The sequence below is a fragment of the Bufo gargarizans genome, chromosome 5 (assembly GCF_014858855.1).
Source record: "Bufo gargarizans isolate SCDJY-AF-19 chromosome 5, ASM1485885v1, whole genome shotgun sequence".
NCBI lineage: Eukaryota > Metazoa > Chordata > Amphibia > Anura > Bufonidae > Bufo > Bufo gargarizans.
In genome coordinates this window covers 301,748,718-301,765,226 of record NC_058084.1, presented here as the reverse complement: position 1 = coordinate 301,765,226, position 16,509 = coordinate 301,748,718, and the positions used below count along the sequence as shown (strand labels likewise).

General features: G+C 46.6%; 1 protein-coding gene across 2 annotated transcripts in view; it reads right to left on the bottom strand.

The window, feature by feature from the left end:
* LOC122938642 (cadherin-6-like) overlaps positions 1-16,304 on the bottom strand; it is a 361,198-nt gene extending 344,894 nt beyond the window's left edge. Inside the window, exon 1 of one of the 2 annotated variants that reach the window (XM_044294304.1) lies at positions 16,190-16,304. The gene's annotated coding sequence lies outside the window, so the exon portion shown is untranslated. Of the gene's footprint in view, positions 1-15,881; positions 15,992-16,189 lie in introns of those variants that run through there. The other variant, XM_044294305.1, reaches the window with a different exon arrangement.
* Positions 16,305-16,509: the final 205 nt, after the last annotated feature.

Below are 16,509 nucleotides of genomic sequence, written 5' to 3'. Positions count from 1 at the left end.
GACTGTCCGGGTTCAGAGTTGAAACTGGACATGCGCCCTTCTTCCTCCACTCAGCGCCTCTGACATGAGCATCTGAGGTCTGAACCAGGACAACCCCTAAGTGCATCCTTTGTTGGCGCAGGGGATAAAAAATAAATAAAAAAAAACTGCATAGAAAATACCAGTCTTGATAAATCTCCCTCAAAAGGTCACTAAATTGTGTAAGCCTGGTAATATAAGTGGTGGTACGTACAGATAGGAAACAAAATATAGAGAGATTCAGTACTAAGAAAAAAAAATGAAATATTGTTCTGCTAATTTTTTTCCATCAAGCGACCGTTAAGGCGTGCAGGTTTCACTAGCTTTCTAGTTTGCTCATCACCTGTCAAGTCAGGTGTAAAACTCCAGGGAGTAAACAAAGAAGTGCAGAAAACCCTCAGGAATTCCCACTCACATTTAAAATAATACTTTGTCTCTTTCTTCACAGCCTGTTTGTGGGTATATACCAATGCAGGCAGTGAGTGCAAAAAGGAAACAAGCACTCCAGCAATATGTTTCTGACTACATTGTGCAGGCTATTATGAAGGAGTGAGGCTCATGTGCATGTCTTGTGTATACTTCTACTAGTTGAGCCAACATACATGGTCTGTCTTCCATATTGGTTCCCCTACTGCAGCCTGCAATTCCTATTATGCCTCTAGCTTTCCAGAGGCAAAGGGGGTGGTGGCTCATCAAACTGCCCTTACTATGAATCCTATTTATGGGCACCAGGTTATAGAGATCAGCAACTCAGAACATTTCCCCTCTAAACTGCAAAGCCTCCATTGTATTCCAAGAGATGCTTCTTCTTCTTACTACTCTCACATGACAGGGAGACATCAATCACAAGCAGGAAGCAGGGAAAAGCAGTATGAGGCCAGGATGATAAGAGGTTTGCAAAACTGCCCTCATGTACACTGCCATTTGATACCATCTGAAAGTGATGTATCCAGGAAGTTCTGTATATTCCTATAAGAGGCTGCTTCTTCCACTGCCTCCTGCTTCTGATAGGTTTTCCCCATTGGCTCCTACAAGCAGTAAGCTTAGAATACAGTGGACAACTTGAATACAACGGACAACTTGAATACAGCACACACAGATAGTACTGACAGGTAGTGTGAGTAAGGGATTTTGTATGTAAGTGTCACAATGTATGGCGAGGGGAGGAACACCAGAATGACAACAGAAGGAAAATGACCCGAAACTAAGCCTCACGGCTAGGGAAAGGAAAAGGTCACCACCTAGGAAACCCTAAACCTAGCCCTGACTCCTGTCAGTATGAATAGACCCTGAAGGTGTGGGACTATTCATACACCAGATACCTAGGCCCTAGATACCCTAAAAATCCCTAGGAGTAGTGACAGGGTTTCAGACCACTGGTTCCTTCCCAGATGAACGAACCAACGTCTTCCTGAGGCCTAGAAAACAATGAGCAAAAGGGGAAACCAAATACAAAGGGGAGTGCACTTATCTTCAATAGAAAATGGATGAGCAGTAACTCAGAAGAGGACAACACACCAACTCCAGGCAGATAATATCAACCGCATGGTAAGAGGTGTGATTCCAGACTTAATAGAGGAACAGGAATGACCAAAAGCTACACCTGAAACAAGAGGTGTGGTCATACAAACAACAACACTGCAAAGTGAAAAGCGAGAGGCTGTCAGATAACCTTACGTGATGCAAGTCTCTAAGATGTTCTAACCTCTGTCACAGGAGGGATTGTAAGTAAGTCTGCAGATAATAATTGTAGGGATCTTTTAAATAACAGCACTCCTGATCCCTGGAGAAGTCATGCACTCTATGTATAGGAGGACTCTAAAGGAACAAGAGGGGTAGAGCCTGGTCTGGAGGAGAGGTGTCCGAGAACAGAGAGGAGGGTTGTGTCTGAAAAATCCAGCCAACCCATAAGCAATACCCAAAATGTCCACCACCCCAACAACCCTTGATTTAAACCTAACCCTAACAAACCTAAAAGACCACTAAAGTCTTTTTTTTTTTTTTAAGTCCCATTAGCCCTGAATACAAGATATGTGAGGAGACTTTCATTCTGCCTACACAGGAGAGCAAGTTCTGGACTGGTGGTCTGACTGAGGTCACAGACACTGCTGCCCATAATGAAAGAGCTTAGAATGTATGGATGTAACTGAGCTGAAGTGAAAAAATGTTCTCTGCTAGACTTGGTAGTTTGTGCTACCTGTCCAAAATCGAATTACTAGACTGTTTCTAATCATAAGGAACAGTGAATATGGGCTGAAACCACACAGAAAGCATATAGCCAGGAATGCTTGCGTCCTAACCATACATATTCACTACACGTGTGCACCTGACTACTACTTCCAGCATTGAACAGTATATCAGCCGTGGCCTTCACAAAGACCTGGATGTATAGGCAATGTCAAGGAGCACCGCCGCCTGCCTTTGTTATTAGCTGCTTCTCCAGTGTTTTTTCTGATTGTGTAAACTGTTATATTTGTATTAAATTGGGGTCTGGAATAAAGCCTGGCAGCAATAAAAAGAAAGAATAAGCTGTACAATCTGGATGAAAAGCCTGAAACGTAGCTCTGCTTAAACATAACATGGTGTCCGGAAGATTAATTCTCTGCTAGCAGCCTTGTAGAAACATTTCCTTAGGTGGTCTTGCCGTATGTAAATATTAGCAGGATTTCTTATCAGAAGAGAGCGGTTTTGCTCACATTTACACACTTACATTTTTACTGTATGCCTACCATGCTTTGTGACGTTCATCTACTGGATGCATACTTTGCATTTCTTCTTGGTCTGTTCAGTGTCAGGAATATGTTTGTTAAATTAAACCATTGACATTTGATCGGTGGGAGTCTGATGCCAAGCGCCCCGCAATAAGCAGTTTATAGGGGCTGTAGGGTGGCCTCTTCATAGTATATAAACACAGCACTGCGCATTGTATAGCGGCTCTGCTTGGTACTGACGCCAAATACCATTCACTTCAAAGTCCATGTGAGGCCACAGCCCTCAGCAGGATAACATGGCGCCTTCCAACAGCTGAACGACAGGGGTCCCAAGAACCAGACCCCCATCAATCAGGTATTGATGACCCATCCTGAAAGAATCTGCTGTAAATTAATACGTTTATTGTTAACGTGTAGTTATTTTTTTTTTTGTAAATCTTTCTTTTTCATTTATACTTAATATTTTGGTGTTTTTTTTTGTTTTGTTTTTTTAACTAACTTTTAGCCCCCTTAGGGACTAGAAGAACACCTTGATAGATCTCTATGAGGGTGAATAGGAGCCCACACTGTCCCTGCTGCTCGGTGCTTTGTGCACACAGCAGCATAGAGCTTACCATGGCAGCCAGGGCTTCAATAGCGTCCTGGCTGCCATGGTAACCAATCGGAGCCCCAGGATTACACTGCTGGGGCTCCGATCGGAGGAGGAGGAGACCCTGTGGCCACTGCCACCAATGATTAATACTGGGGGGCGCACTGCGCCACCAATGCTTTTAATACTGGGGTGGGGGGCGCACTGCGCCTCCAATGATTAATACTGGGGGGCTTGGGCGGTGCACTGCGCCACCAATGATTAATACTGGGGGGGCGCACTGCGCCACCAATGAAGAGAAATTTCTCATTAATTCATATACAGGAGGCGGGAGCTGGCTGCAGAATCACATAGCCGGCTCCCAACCTCTATGGGCGGTAGCTGCAATCCGCAGCACCTGAGGGGTTAACTACCGCAGATCGCAGCTACCGCTCATAATGAGAGATTTCTCTTCATTGGTGGCGCAGTGCACCCCTCCAAGACCCCCAGTATTAATCATTGGTCGGTAGCCGGCTATGTGATTCTGCAGACAGCTCCCGCCTTCTGTATATGAATTAATGAATGAGTTATCTTCATTGGTGGTGCAGTGGCCATAGCCCCTCCCCTTCTCTTGTCCTCCTTCCTCTCATTAGCGGCAGCACAGGGGGAGACACTGCTTCCTTTCCCCCTGTGCTGCTGAGGGAACACGCAGTGGATCCCTAACTACAATGACTGACTGTGGCCCTGTGTGGTGGATTTCTATGGAACCATAGTCAATATCATTAGGTGCAATCGGGAGCGCAACATCTGTTTAGGTGACCCCAAGCTGCCATGTGGCCCTAGCCTAACAATGAGAAATATTAATTCTGGTATCAACTGTTCGCCAACTAATATGGAAACGTAGAAAGGGAGCAATATGGGCACACGTGTGTGCATGCGCCCATCGTTGTGAATGAGTTGTGCCTGTGTGTATACAGTATATGTGTATTTATCGGCTGTAGAGGCCCTTAACCCTTCATGAAATCCTGCATACACCACTGGGTGCAAATTTACTCTCAAAATATTCTCAAACTCAAAAGTTTATTTAAAGGAGTTCTCTAGATTTAGAAAAAAGGGTCTGATTTATTCAAGAAAATGTGTGCCTTATTCATGAGAGGTATCTAGTAGTGATGAGCGAAGCAGAATTTGGTCCAAAGTTTAGGAAAACTTTGAACCTAAGTGCACATTGTTACTTAACAGAGGGTGTAGGAGACTAATAAACTACACACTCTGCTACAATTTATTGCCATGTACATTAGGGATCAACCGATATAGATTTTTTAGAGCCGATAGCCAATAACTTATACCGATATTCTGTGCAATTTTTTTTTTTGAAAAAAAAATTATTCTGTTACTGCGTTCACCACATAGGATATTTTTATATATATATATATATATATATATATATATATATATATATTAATAGTTTGGACTTTTCGGACGTGGCAATATGTGATATGTTTATTTATTTATTTATTGTTTATATATTTTATATGTAAAATTGGGAAAGGGGGTGATTTTATACTTAATATTTAGGTGTTTTTTTTTTTACTTTTTTTTAAAACTTTTTATTTAATAACTATATCCCCTCCTTAGGGGCTAGAACCTGGGATCTTTTAATCCCTTGTCCTATTAACCCTGATAGAGCTCTATTAGGGTGAACAGGACTTCACACTCTCCCTGCAGCCCTGTGCATAGTGCACACAGCAGCAGGGAGATTACCATGGCAGCCAGGGCTTCAGTAGAGTCTTGGCCACCATGGAAACCGATCATAGCCCGAGGATTACACCGCTGGGGCTCCGATCAGAAGCTGCCACTGCACCACCAATGAAGAGGCGGGGAGGGGACCCTTTGGCCACTGCCACCAATGAGTTTAATACTGAGGGGTGGGGGGGACACACTGCACCACCAATGATTTTAATACTGGGGATGGGGGATGATGTGCTGCGCCACCAATCTTTTTGATACTGGAGAGGGCGCACTGCGCCACCAATGATAATTAACGTCTAATACAGGAGGCCGGTGTTTCAGCGCAGAATCACATAGCCGGCACCCTGCCTCTGACAGGGAGCTGCGATCAGCAGCAGCAGTTAACCCCTCAGGTGCAGCCACATACAGACATATCTATGTGTAAAGGAAACGCTAACGCATACCTGTCACACTTGCTTGAACACTGATTTGATGCATACCGTATGATAAAGCGATGCTCTATGTCCTAGACCTCAGTGATTGATTTTGTAATAAGTATGCCACTAGTACTAAATTTACATATATTAAGAGCCATTTCTGTGAATATAGAGCATTTTGTATCCATTTCAAATAAAAAATGTCAAGAGACATAATTATTATTTGTATGCCATTGATAGAAATGCAATCAAATGTTTTACTAAATGCATGAGATGTAAAAAAAAAAAAGAAAAAAATGATTAATGACCTCTTCCACCTAAATATCAATTCCTGGAGCAGCCGCTGGTAGTAGACCATTATTACACATAGCACAGCTTTCATAATAGGTAAAGCTGACACCTACAACTTGATGGGTGTCAAAAATCAGATGATGTTTAATATTGTATGTAGACTTTCAGTTTCCATGTAGCCGGCAGCACGTGGATGTAATACAGAATCGAAGAGGACTATGATCTCCACAGGCTGGTGGGAAAGGTACCGATTTTAGTGTGGGTGTTCTTTGTCTGAGGAAGAATCTATTAAAAATATATATATTTTTTTTAGACGAATAACACACAAAAAAATAAAATGTAAAGCCAGTAGGCAGCATGAGAGGTTGCTGAGATAAGGATCCATGCATGGCATCATGGCCTGCTGTTATTGCTTAAAGTTTAACCCAAGCTCCCCGTAGCTCGCCTGTGGAAGAAAACTGGAGATATTGTGAGGATCGTGCACATTTTAATTTGCTGCTGGATCCATTCAGATGGCTCTCTTATGTTTATGTTCCATTGGGACTGTAGGTAATATCATTTACTTGTCACTTGGTTTCCAGGTAAGTAAAGGACGTCCCATGAGCCAGTGTCAAGGGGACATTAAAGTGGGAGACTAGAATGGGGTCTATTAGATGCTGAGGGCCGTATCAATAAGAGGGGATTTTGCTATTAAAGGGAACCTGTCACCTCCCAAAACCATCCCAAGCCGCCAGCAGTACCTGCGTGTAGCCAGCAGTGCGTTTCTGATGATGCCCTTCTTCCTGAAGTCAGATCCAGCAAAAGTACTGAAAACGTTGTTTTATCCCCTGCCGGCACTCTTCTCCACACAAGCTTTAAGTCATGGGGACAGCGGCCTCCTTGCTTCACGTCACAGTAACTCCGCCCCCTTCCCTGCCCCTTTGCTGTGACTGACAGCGCTTATGCAGAGAGTTCGGCAAAGCCAGCTGAACTGCCAGTCACAGCCAAGGGGCAGGGAAGGGGGCGTGGTTACTGTGACGTGAAGCAAGGAGGCTGCTGTCCCCATGACTTAAAGCTTGTGTGGAGAAGAATGCCGGCAGGGGTTAAAACAACGTTTTCAGTACTTTTGCTGCATCTACCTTCAGGAAGAAAGGCATCATCAGAAAAGCACTGCTGGCTACACGCAGGTACTGCTGGCGGCTTGGGATGGTTTTGGGAGGTGACAGGTTCCCTTTAAAGATACTAATAAAGTGCTGGAGATTTTCTATATCCTGTACATAGATGAGGAATGCTCCTATAGAACATATACCAAGGAGCTGTAGGATGAGGTGTCCTTCACATCTACATTGGACTCTCCATTAGGAGCCACCACTGTATCTTCCATAGAAAATGTACTATTTAGTCTGATCAGATGATGGACACTGACGGAGCCCCATTATGGTCAGTCGGGAGGCGTTGCCTTCATTCATTTGACAGATCTGGATTTGTCTTGTATTGCATTGGTCTATGACGCGATGCCTAGGGGAGATGTGACGGAAGCCTTAGGTGTGAGTAGGCTGTTTTCTCATCGCTACACTTTTGGAAAAAATTGAAATAAACCCCTTTGGAGGAGCAAAGACAAATCTTCCATGGAGAAGGATATTGGATACAACAAAAATGATACCGATGAAAGGATGTTAATTTGTAGGTTTCACTTACATTTTAGGAAACTGCATGAACCCCAATATACTCTCATTATCGGAACAGATCCTTTTACTAGTGAAATGGAAAGCCACAGGCCATCACATACTCCGTGCCGGGACACCTGATCATATGATCATCACACTGGGTGACACTGGCTTTATTTACAGGGGGCCCTATGGCTACTGGCACATGTTGATGAGGGGGCTCAGGCTACTGACACATGATAGGGGGGCTATGGCTACAGGCACATGATAGGGGGGGCTCTGGCTATTGGCACATGATAAGGGGGGCTCTGGCTACTGGCACATGATAAGGGGGGCTCTGGCTAATGGCACATGATAGGGGGGCCCTATGGCTACTGGCACATGTTGATGGGGTGGTTCAGGCTACTGGCACATATTGATGGGGTGGCCTATGGCTACTGGCACATGATGGGAGGGTTCAGGCTACTGGCACATGATAGGGGGGCCTATGGTTACTGGCACATGTTGATGGCGAGGATCAGGCTACTGGCACATGATAGGGGGGCCTATGGCTACTGGCACATGTTGATGGGGAGGATCAGGCTACTGGCACATGATAGGGAGGGCTCTGGCTACTAGCACATGATATAGGGGGGCTCTGGCTACTGGCACATGATATAGGGGGGGCTCTGGCTACTGGCACATGATATAGGGGAGGCTTTGGCTACTGGCACATGATATAGGGGGGCTCTGGCTACTGGCACATTATTGGGGGACAACTATGGGGTCACTTCTTACTGGCACATTATTGGTGGGCACTATAGGGGCATCTACTGAGGCCACAAAGAACGGTTATTTTATATGGGGGGCTCTGTATAGGGGAATTTTATACTGGGACACATTATGGTGGGTACTATGGGGTAATCTACAGGGGCACTGAGAAGGGGTATTTTATACTTACAAATTATGCAGGACACTGAGGGCATCTACTGGGGCACTATATATGGGACATTTTATACTGGTACATTATGGGGGGCACTAGGCAGAAGAGGGCAGAGGAGCACTATGGGGCATTTACTGGGGGCACTATATAAGAGTATTTTATACTGGCACATTATGGGGCACTATGGGGACATTAGCTCAACTGGGGGCATTTTTTGCACTGTCACATTATAAGGAGAATTATTACTAATGGGGGGGGGGGGGATTATGGTGGGCTTTATTACTCCCTCATGGTATGAGCCCCCTAGTAGCAACACCAGCCTCTCTCTGCTCTGCTATTCCTCTGCCCCTTCTCCAAATCCTTATTATGAAATCTTTCTCATTAGGATAAAACACATCAGCTCCGCCGAGCCCCCGGCCAAAGTGTTGAAGTGGTGTCCGAGATCCCCAAGGGCCAAGCCAAGTAATTGTAAGTTTTCATATGAAATATGTTTGTTATACACATATAGGATACACTATATCCTATATGTGTATATTGCCACACAATATACAGTTTCTTCTGTAAAAGTCATCAAGAACCCCAGAGCCTCATTTCACCTAGAACCGGCCCTGCACTGAAGGACACCAAGGAGTCACTGAAATGAATAGTCCATCCTTGTATTGTAATGTACATATGCCCGGGCCCTTCACAGGAGGAGCTGCTCCAGATCTCATGCTAGAGACGCAGAATACCATATAACAGCACCCAATGTGTGATCCAGCATGCAAAGTAATGTGTATTGAGGGCCTGCGGTACTCCAGAGGGTCCTTGGCAGTTGTTCAATCAAGCCTTCTGAAAGCCTATCCTACCACAAGCATGGTCTAATACTGGTGCGCAAGTATTAAAAGGGGCATTGTTACGGTTGAGGATGGGGAAGACCCTCAGCCGTGCAATGCCAGAAGATGTTATTGGCTGCTCGGCTAGGACAACAGAATTAGGGAGCAGGTCACCTCCTATTGCGTCCCTAACCTGACCCTGACTCCTAACCATATGAGCCAACCCTGATACACCGGAAACCTTGGGGTCCTTGCTAGCCCTCAGGATTGCCCTGGAACAAGGAGCAGGGTAAGACGACCTGTTCCTCCTAGGCACGGAAGAACAGGAGTCTCACTAGCCAAGCTGCAAGGGGATAAGAACATAAACAGCCTATGGATATGGCAGGAAGATGAAAAGCACTTCCACACCTACCTGCCACAGACACACTGACTGGATCCCGTGCAATACAAGCCAGTGTCCACACCCAAACATAAACGGACACAGCACACACACAGGAACCCAGATCCATAGGTGCATAAAATATGAAAAGGAAAACAACTAAACATCACATATAACATTTATGACCACAAGGGTGGCGCTGACTGGCAGATGGTATCCAAACCAGGAGGATGACTCCAGCAACATGCCTGGAGTACCCCTCAGACCTCTGCTCTCAACTGAGGCTAAATAGCCCATGTAGCCACACCCACACACAGACACACCCAGTGTTCACACAAAGAGGGAGTTAACCCTTCCTACACCAGGCAAGGGATGGAAGCCACTTAAAGGGGAAAGTGCACACATAACTAAAACCCTGTGCACACCAGACATACTAAACACACACCTAACAAAGACAGGTTGCCAGGTGCAACCGCATGCACATTGCAGCAAGCTGCCTAGCACCAGCTCAGGCTGCTATGCTGCAACATACAAAATAACAACTTGTTGCCCGCGGCAACCACAAGTGAGGCAACATAGTAGCGGCCCTCACCTGTGGTTGAAACAACCAAACCGCAGGCAACAGCCTGCGGTTCAGGAGTCACGACCATGACCATGGTCGTGACAGACATTAGGGCAACAAGCAGAACATGGATTCCTGATTGGAGGAGATTCTTGAGCCAGACCTGGGGCCACGTACACCCCCGTTTCTGCCACAGGTGTTCACTTTAGGTGCCGTGGATGTTATCGTGGCTTAGCGCCACTGAATGGAGCTAGGCTGCCATCGGACATCTGCCACAGCTTCAAGCACTGGCAGCCCGCCGTCCCGGCTTTAAACCTCCAGCGCGGCCTTCCAATGAAAACAATGGGAGGCAGACTCCATGCGGCGGCCGCTGGAACCATGGCTTGGTGTCTGCGCCAAAACTCCAGGGGCAAATTTCTCCCTAAAATGTATTCTCTTTTTCTTTCATTCGTTAACCTTTTAATGAACATATTGCAACATTAACGGCCATGGAGTACAATGTAAGTAGAATCCACGCCCGCTGCTGTCTGTGTACTGAAATAATACAATTCTGCAGAATACGAGAGCACACAGCGCATTGATTTACTCTATCGAGAAACATTCCCAGACTGACCAGCAGAATGGAAATGGCCTCCTTTATGTTAGGCTGACCACTTTACATCAAATTGGTTCTAAAGTAATGAAGATTGCTCTCACCCGGGCACCGTTACAAGAAATCTAGAAGAGAGCTACATCCTAACCTCAAATGACTACTCTCCATCAGCTCGACTCCAGATGAGGCTGAAATGCCAGCCCTTTCTTTTCACCAGCTCCTAGGAACGGATCCACCACCATCATCATGATTAATCAGTCTCCGCAGTCATTGTGCAGGAAGAAGGGGACTGTTTCACGCTCACCTCTACTTTCACCTTGAAACATGCGAGCGTTTCTTACTAAATATCACAGAGAATAATGTCACCTTCTTCTGAGCCAAAGCATCTACTGCACCACATAACAAGCTGCTGGAGAAGCCCGCGTGCTGCCAACCAGCTGCAAACATTACACCCAGATAACAGAATTGGCGAGCTTGAGCGGATTTAAGTGCACGCTCTGAGCTTGTCACAGAAGCCACCAGCCCTGATCTTGTGTGATGAGCAAGCCACCTCATGCAGAGTGAATTAGTCATGCCCTGGCCCTTTGAGCTCAGCTTCAGAAAGAAGTTTCCTTGTTAGCAGCTCCTACCCTGGAATATATTTCCTGAGCCCCTGACCAGAGAACATACATCCAACGGGAAAGCTCCAGAGCTCATGTAAGAGGGCAGGAGAAGGTGCAGCATCTGGATGCCCCCCAATGCCACCTGAGCTATAAATCCACTAGACTTCACTCTGAAGCTCAAAGAAGGAGCCCTTATCTTCAGAAGATAATGGTTGGCCTGCCTGGACAAGTGGCACATACTGGATGTCAGCTCCTTCCTATTCTACATCAGAAATGTGATAATGTGACACATCCTGCATCGACCTATTGTAAACCTGCTAGAATATAGTAGCCTCATGACTAGGCGAGAAGTAAATGAAGCGACCCCCCCCCCCCCCCTCCCTCCCTGAATTTTATCTGCGCCGGAGCACATTTCAGAGGCTACACTTGCCGTTCAATAGCAAGGCAAGTTCTGCATTTCATCAGCGGGAATATTGATTCTCCATGCAGAACTTTCTGCCTAATTCTAATATGGCCACATGCTTTCCCTCGAAGAGTGCAAGGAAATGGAAAACTAATGGCATCTCGAGCGCTCGCTGTTTCATTTCTGAAAGCTCTCTATTTGACTCATTTGGCCGCCCGCCAGTAGAGCCAACTGAGAGAGAATAAAAACGCTAAAAAAAAGAAAGAGAAAGCGTCCAAATTTGGCGTGTGATGCTCTCTCATGGTCTTGTCTGGGGGTCCTGCGTGCAGTGTGAATGGACGCCTAGCAGCCAGGGAAGCGCACAATAAGCTAATACATAATTGCGGTAACTTCTGAATACTGTGCAAGCGCAGTCTGCTGAAAACCTCATGTCCTGGCTTAATTAGAAGTAACCCACATCCAAGGCAGTCAAATAAATGAGAGGGTCTCCTTTGATGGGAAGAGACTGGGAGCGGAGAGAGGAGAATCACATTTCCCCGGGGAATAGGCATTTGCTTCAAAGAGAAATCAGACTGGAACATTAGTTCGGTCCCACAGGAGCCGAGCGGGAGGGCCCACAGTCACTTTCCGTCAGAAATCCACTTCCACTAACTTCTTAATTACTATTTTTTCGTTAATTCCCCCCTAATCCTCTTTTCTCGCTGCCACAATACAAGGTATGCCCAATGCGAAATATCTGGAGCCAGCAAATTGCTCTGACCGGCGTGAATCCTGCGACTGTGATGAGGGAAAATACTGCATATGTCAATTTCTTCTCAGCCGTGGACGTATTTGACTGAGCTGATGGCTCCAAATTGGTTTTCCTGCAGAACCCAGAGGGACAGGGCATTCCCGGGAGACAAGGAAGCGTGCCCGTTCCTTAAAGGACAACTGAAGACGGCAGAAGAAAACAGTAAGCAGCGAGTCCCAGTGCTGCTGTAATAGCATTGCCCTACAACAGTATGGATCCCATTTCACTTCAATCAATAGTTAGTGTTTGCAGAGCCCTTTCTGTGCCATTTATCATGTAGAGAAAGTTACTACAAGACACTTACTAAGGGGCTGGGATTGTCTATAGAGTCATTATACTCTGCTTGTAGCCAGAGTTTATGGCCATCGCTGCTGCGCATGCGTCACTATGTGAGCTCCCACAGTCAGTGTGCAAGCACGACCACCAAAGCTGGACTGCAGGGTGGTCGTCACCCCAGTGTATAATGTGAAGAAAAAATGAATCCAGCCAGCGAAGGAGGCAATATGGACGACCACAATACATTAGTAAGTGCCTTGTAGTAGATAGACGCCACTTGTTGAAGGGAGACAGCCCCTTTAATGCTTCCCTATTGGAGAAGATCTGGGCACAGGTTTGACTCTTTCATTTGCCTTTCTTGTCATTTGTCCCACTTTTCACATGAATAAATAAAAAAAGAGCGGTGCATTGTGAGAGGAACCCGCCTGGCACAGACATGACTTCTCCCCCCCCCCTTCACATAGACGTCTGTGCAGTGAGGTGTGCAAATCAGATTAATGTCATTATCTAGAATTAGTGCAGGGAGCCGAGCGCTGGGAGTATCCACCGAAAAGGCAGGTAGAGGCGAGCGGATACCTGCTCGGCTCTGCTACATTCGACGCCACATGCAGGCAGAATTGTCCTTCTTTCAGCCTGTGACTCTATTATGTGACTGCTTCCCTTTCTCCAAGCAAAATACCATTATTCTTTCCAAGGAGGTCATACAAGCAGCAAAGGATGCCTCCAACTAAAAATCCAGTAATTGCAGAGATCTAACAAATGTCGCCTCTTCTATAGGGAGATGGCACGTCACCTTTGTCACCACTGACACCCTTCACTATGACTTGGCGGCTACAGTCACAGCAAAGTAACATGAAAGTGAGGAGACGTTAGAGGCCCTAATTAATACCATATATATCTATAGGCAAAGCAACGTGACTCGGAAGAGCAGAGATCACATCTATGAGATATATATAGATATATATATATATATAAAATGACATCGTATCATATACATAGTGTCCCATCTATACACACCCAGGAGCACCAGGTATGATATCAGTAATGTCCCATCTATACACCCCCAGGAGCACCAGGTATGATATCAGTAATGTCCCATCTATACACCCCCAGGAGCACCAGGTATGATATCAGTAATGTCCCATCTATACACCCCCAGGAGCACCAGGTATGATATCCATAATGTCCTATCTATACACCCCCAGGAGCACCAGGTATGATATCCATAATGTCCTATCTATACACCCCCAGGAGCACCAGGTATGATATCCATAATGTCCTATCTATACACCCCCAGGAGCACCAGGTATGATACCCATAATGTCCTATCTATACACCCCCAGGAGCACCAGGTATGATATCCAAAATGTCCCATCTATACACCCCCAGGAGCACCAGGTATGATATCCATAATGTCCTATCTATACACCCCCAGGAGCACCAGGTATGATATCCATAATGTCCTATCTATACACCCCCAGGAGCACCAGGTATGATACCCATAATGTCCTATCTATACACCCCCAGGAGCACCAGGTATGATATCCAAAATGTCCCATCTATACACCCCCAGGAGCACCAGGTATGATACCCATAATGTCCTATCTATACACCCCCAGGAGCACCAGGTATGATATCCATAATGTCCCATCTATACACCCCCAGGAGCACCAGGTATGATATCAGTAATGTCCCATCTATACACCCCCAGGAGCACCAGGTATGATATCAGTAATGTCCCATCTATACACCCCCAGGAGCACCAGGTATGATATTCATAATGTCCTATCTATACACCCCCAGCAGCACCAGGTATTATATCAGTACTGTCCCATCTATACACCTCCAGGAGCACCAGGTATGATATCAGTAATGTCCCATCTATACACCTCCAGGAGCACCAGGTATGATATCCAAAATGTCCCATCTATACATCTCCAGCAGCACCAGGTATGATATCAGTAATGTCCCATCTATACCCCACCAGCAGCACCAGGTATGATATCAGTAATGTCCCATCTATACACCCCCAGCATCACCAGGTATATCAGTAATGTCCCATCTATACACCCCCAGGAGCACCAGGTATGATATCAATAATGTCCCATCTATACACCCCCAGCAGCACCAGGTATGATATCAGTAATGTCTCATCTATACACCCCCAGCATCACCAGGTATATCAGTAATGTCCCATCTATACACCCCCAGGAGCACCAGGTATGATATCAATAATGTCCCATCTATACACCCCCAGGAGCACCAGGTATGATATCAGTATTGTCCCATCTATACACCCCCAGGAGCACCAGGTATGATATCAGTAATGTCCCATCTATACACCCCCAGGAGCACCAGGTATGATATCACAGCATTAATGTTACTAAAGTATATTATCTTACTCCACCCAACAGTCTAATCCATAGGGGGTATAGTCAGGTATAGTGACTATGTGGGGACATACCTGTCCCCCTAGCTTCATCCATAGGGGGTATAGTAAGGTGGCTATGGGGGGCATAGCTACATGTATATGGGGGTCATACCTAGTCTCATTAACTTCATCTATAGTAAGATCACTATGGGGGCATACTTCTTCCCACTAGCTTCATCCATAGGGGTACAGTAAGATCACTATGGGGGCATACTTCTTCCCACTAGCTTCATCCATAGGGGTATAGTAAGGTGACTATGGGGGCATACTTCTTCCCACTAGCTTCATCCATAGGGGTACAGTAAGGTGACTATGGGGGCATACTTCTTCCCACTAGCTTCATCCATAGGGGTACAGTAAGGTGACTATGGGGGCATACTTCTTCCCACTAGCTTCATCCATAGGGGTACAGTAAGGTGACTATGGGGGCATACTTCTTCCCACTAGCTTCATCCATAGGGGTATAGTAAGGTGACTATGGGGGCATACTTCTTCCCACTAGCTTCATCCATAGGGGTACAGTAAGGTGACTATGGGGGCATACTTCTTCCCACTAGCTTCATCCATAGGGGTATAGTAAGGTGACTATGGGGGCATACTTCTTCCCACTAGCTTCATCCATAGGGGTACAGTAAGGTGACTATGGGGGCATACTTCTTCCCACTAGCTTCATCCATAGGGGGTACAGTAAGGTGACTATGGGGACATACCTGGTGCCCAGTTCCCCTGGGTGGAAGCAGCCCGGCTGGAGACCCCCTCTAGCAGTCAGCCGTTACTATTAGTACAGCAGGGTCCCACGACACGACACCTCAGCAGCAGCACCCATACACATATGTCGCAGACCGCTGAGTGTGACCGCGGCGGTGCACGCTAGTCCGCTGCCGCCAGCCGTGCAGGGCACCGGGCATCCCTCCGAGTGAGGTGACCTTCAATAACCTGCCAAGCAGGCAGCAACTTTCTACAGCAGAAGCCCTAGTCACAGCACGGAGGAGGAAGGCAGAGGTCCTCGTGTCCTTACCGGCCGGGTGAGGTGTCCGCGGGGTGAGCCTCCTGAGTGAGTGGCCGCTGGGCAGAGCGCCGGCTGTGGTACTGTGCTGTCACTCCTCCTCCTGCACAGTAGATGGACCTCCTCAGCCTCTGCACAGCATCACTTGTAACTCAGGGAGAAGCAACCATGGGGCTGCTTAATAATGGGGGAGAGGCAGAGCTGAGCGCCCTCCCCGAGCTCCGAGACTGTGCTGCCGGTACTGGAGCTGCAGCGCGGACTGCGGAGCAAGGGGTTAAGGAGCACACACTGATGTGGGAGGGGGCGGGGCTTTGTCAGAGATCCCCTCAGAG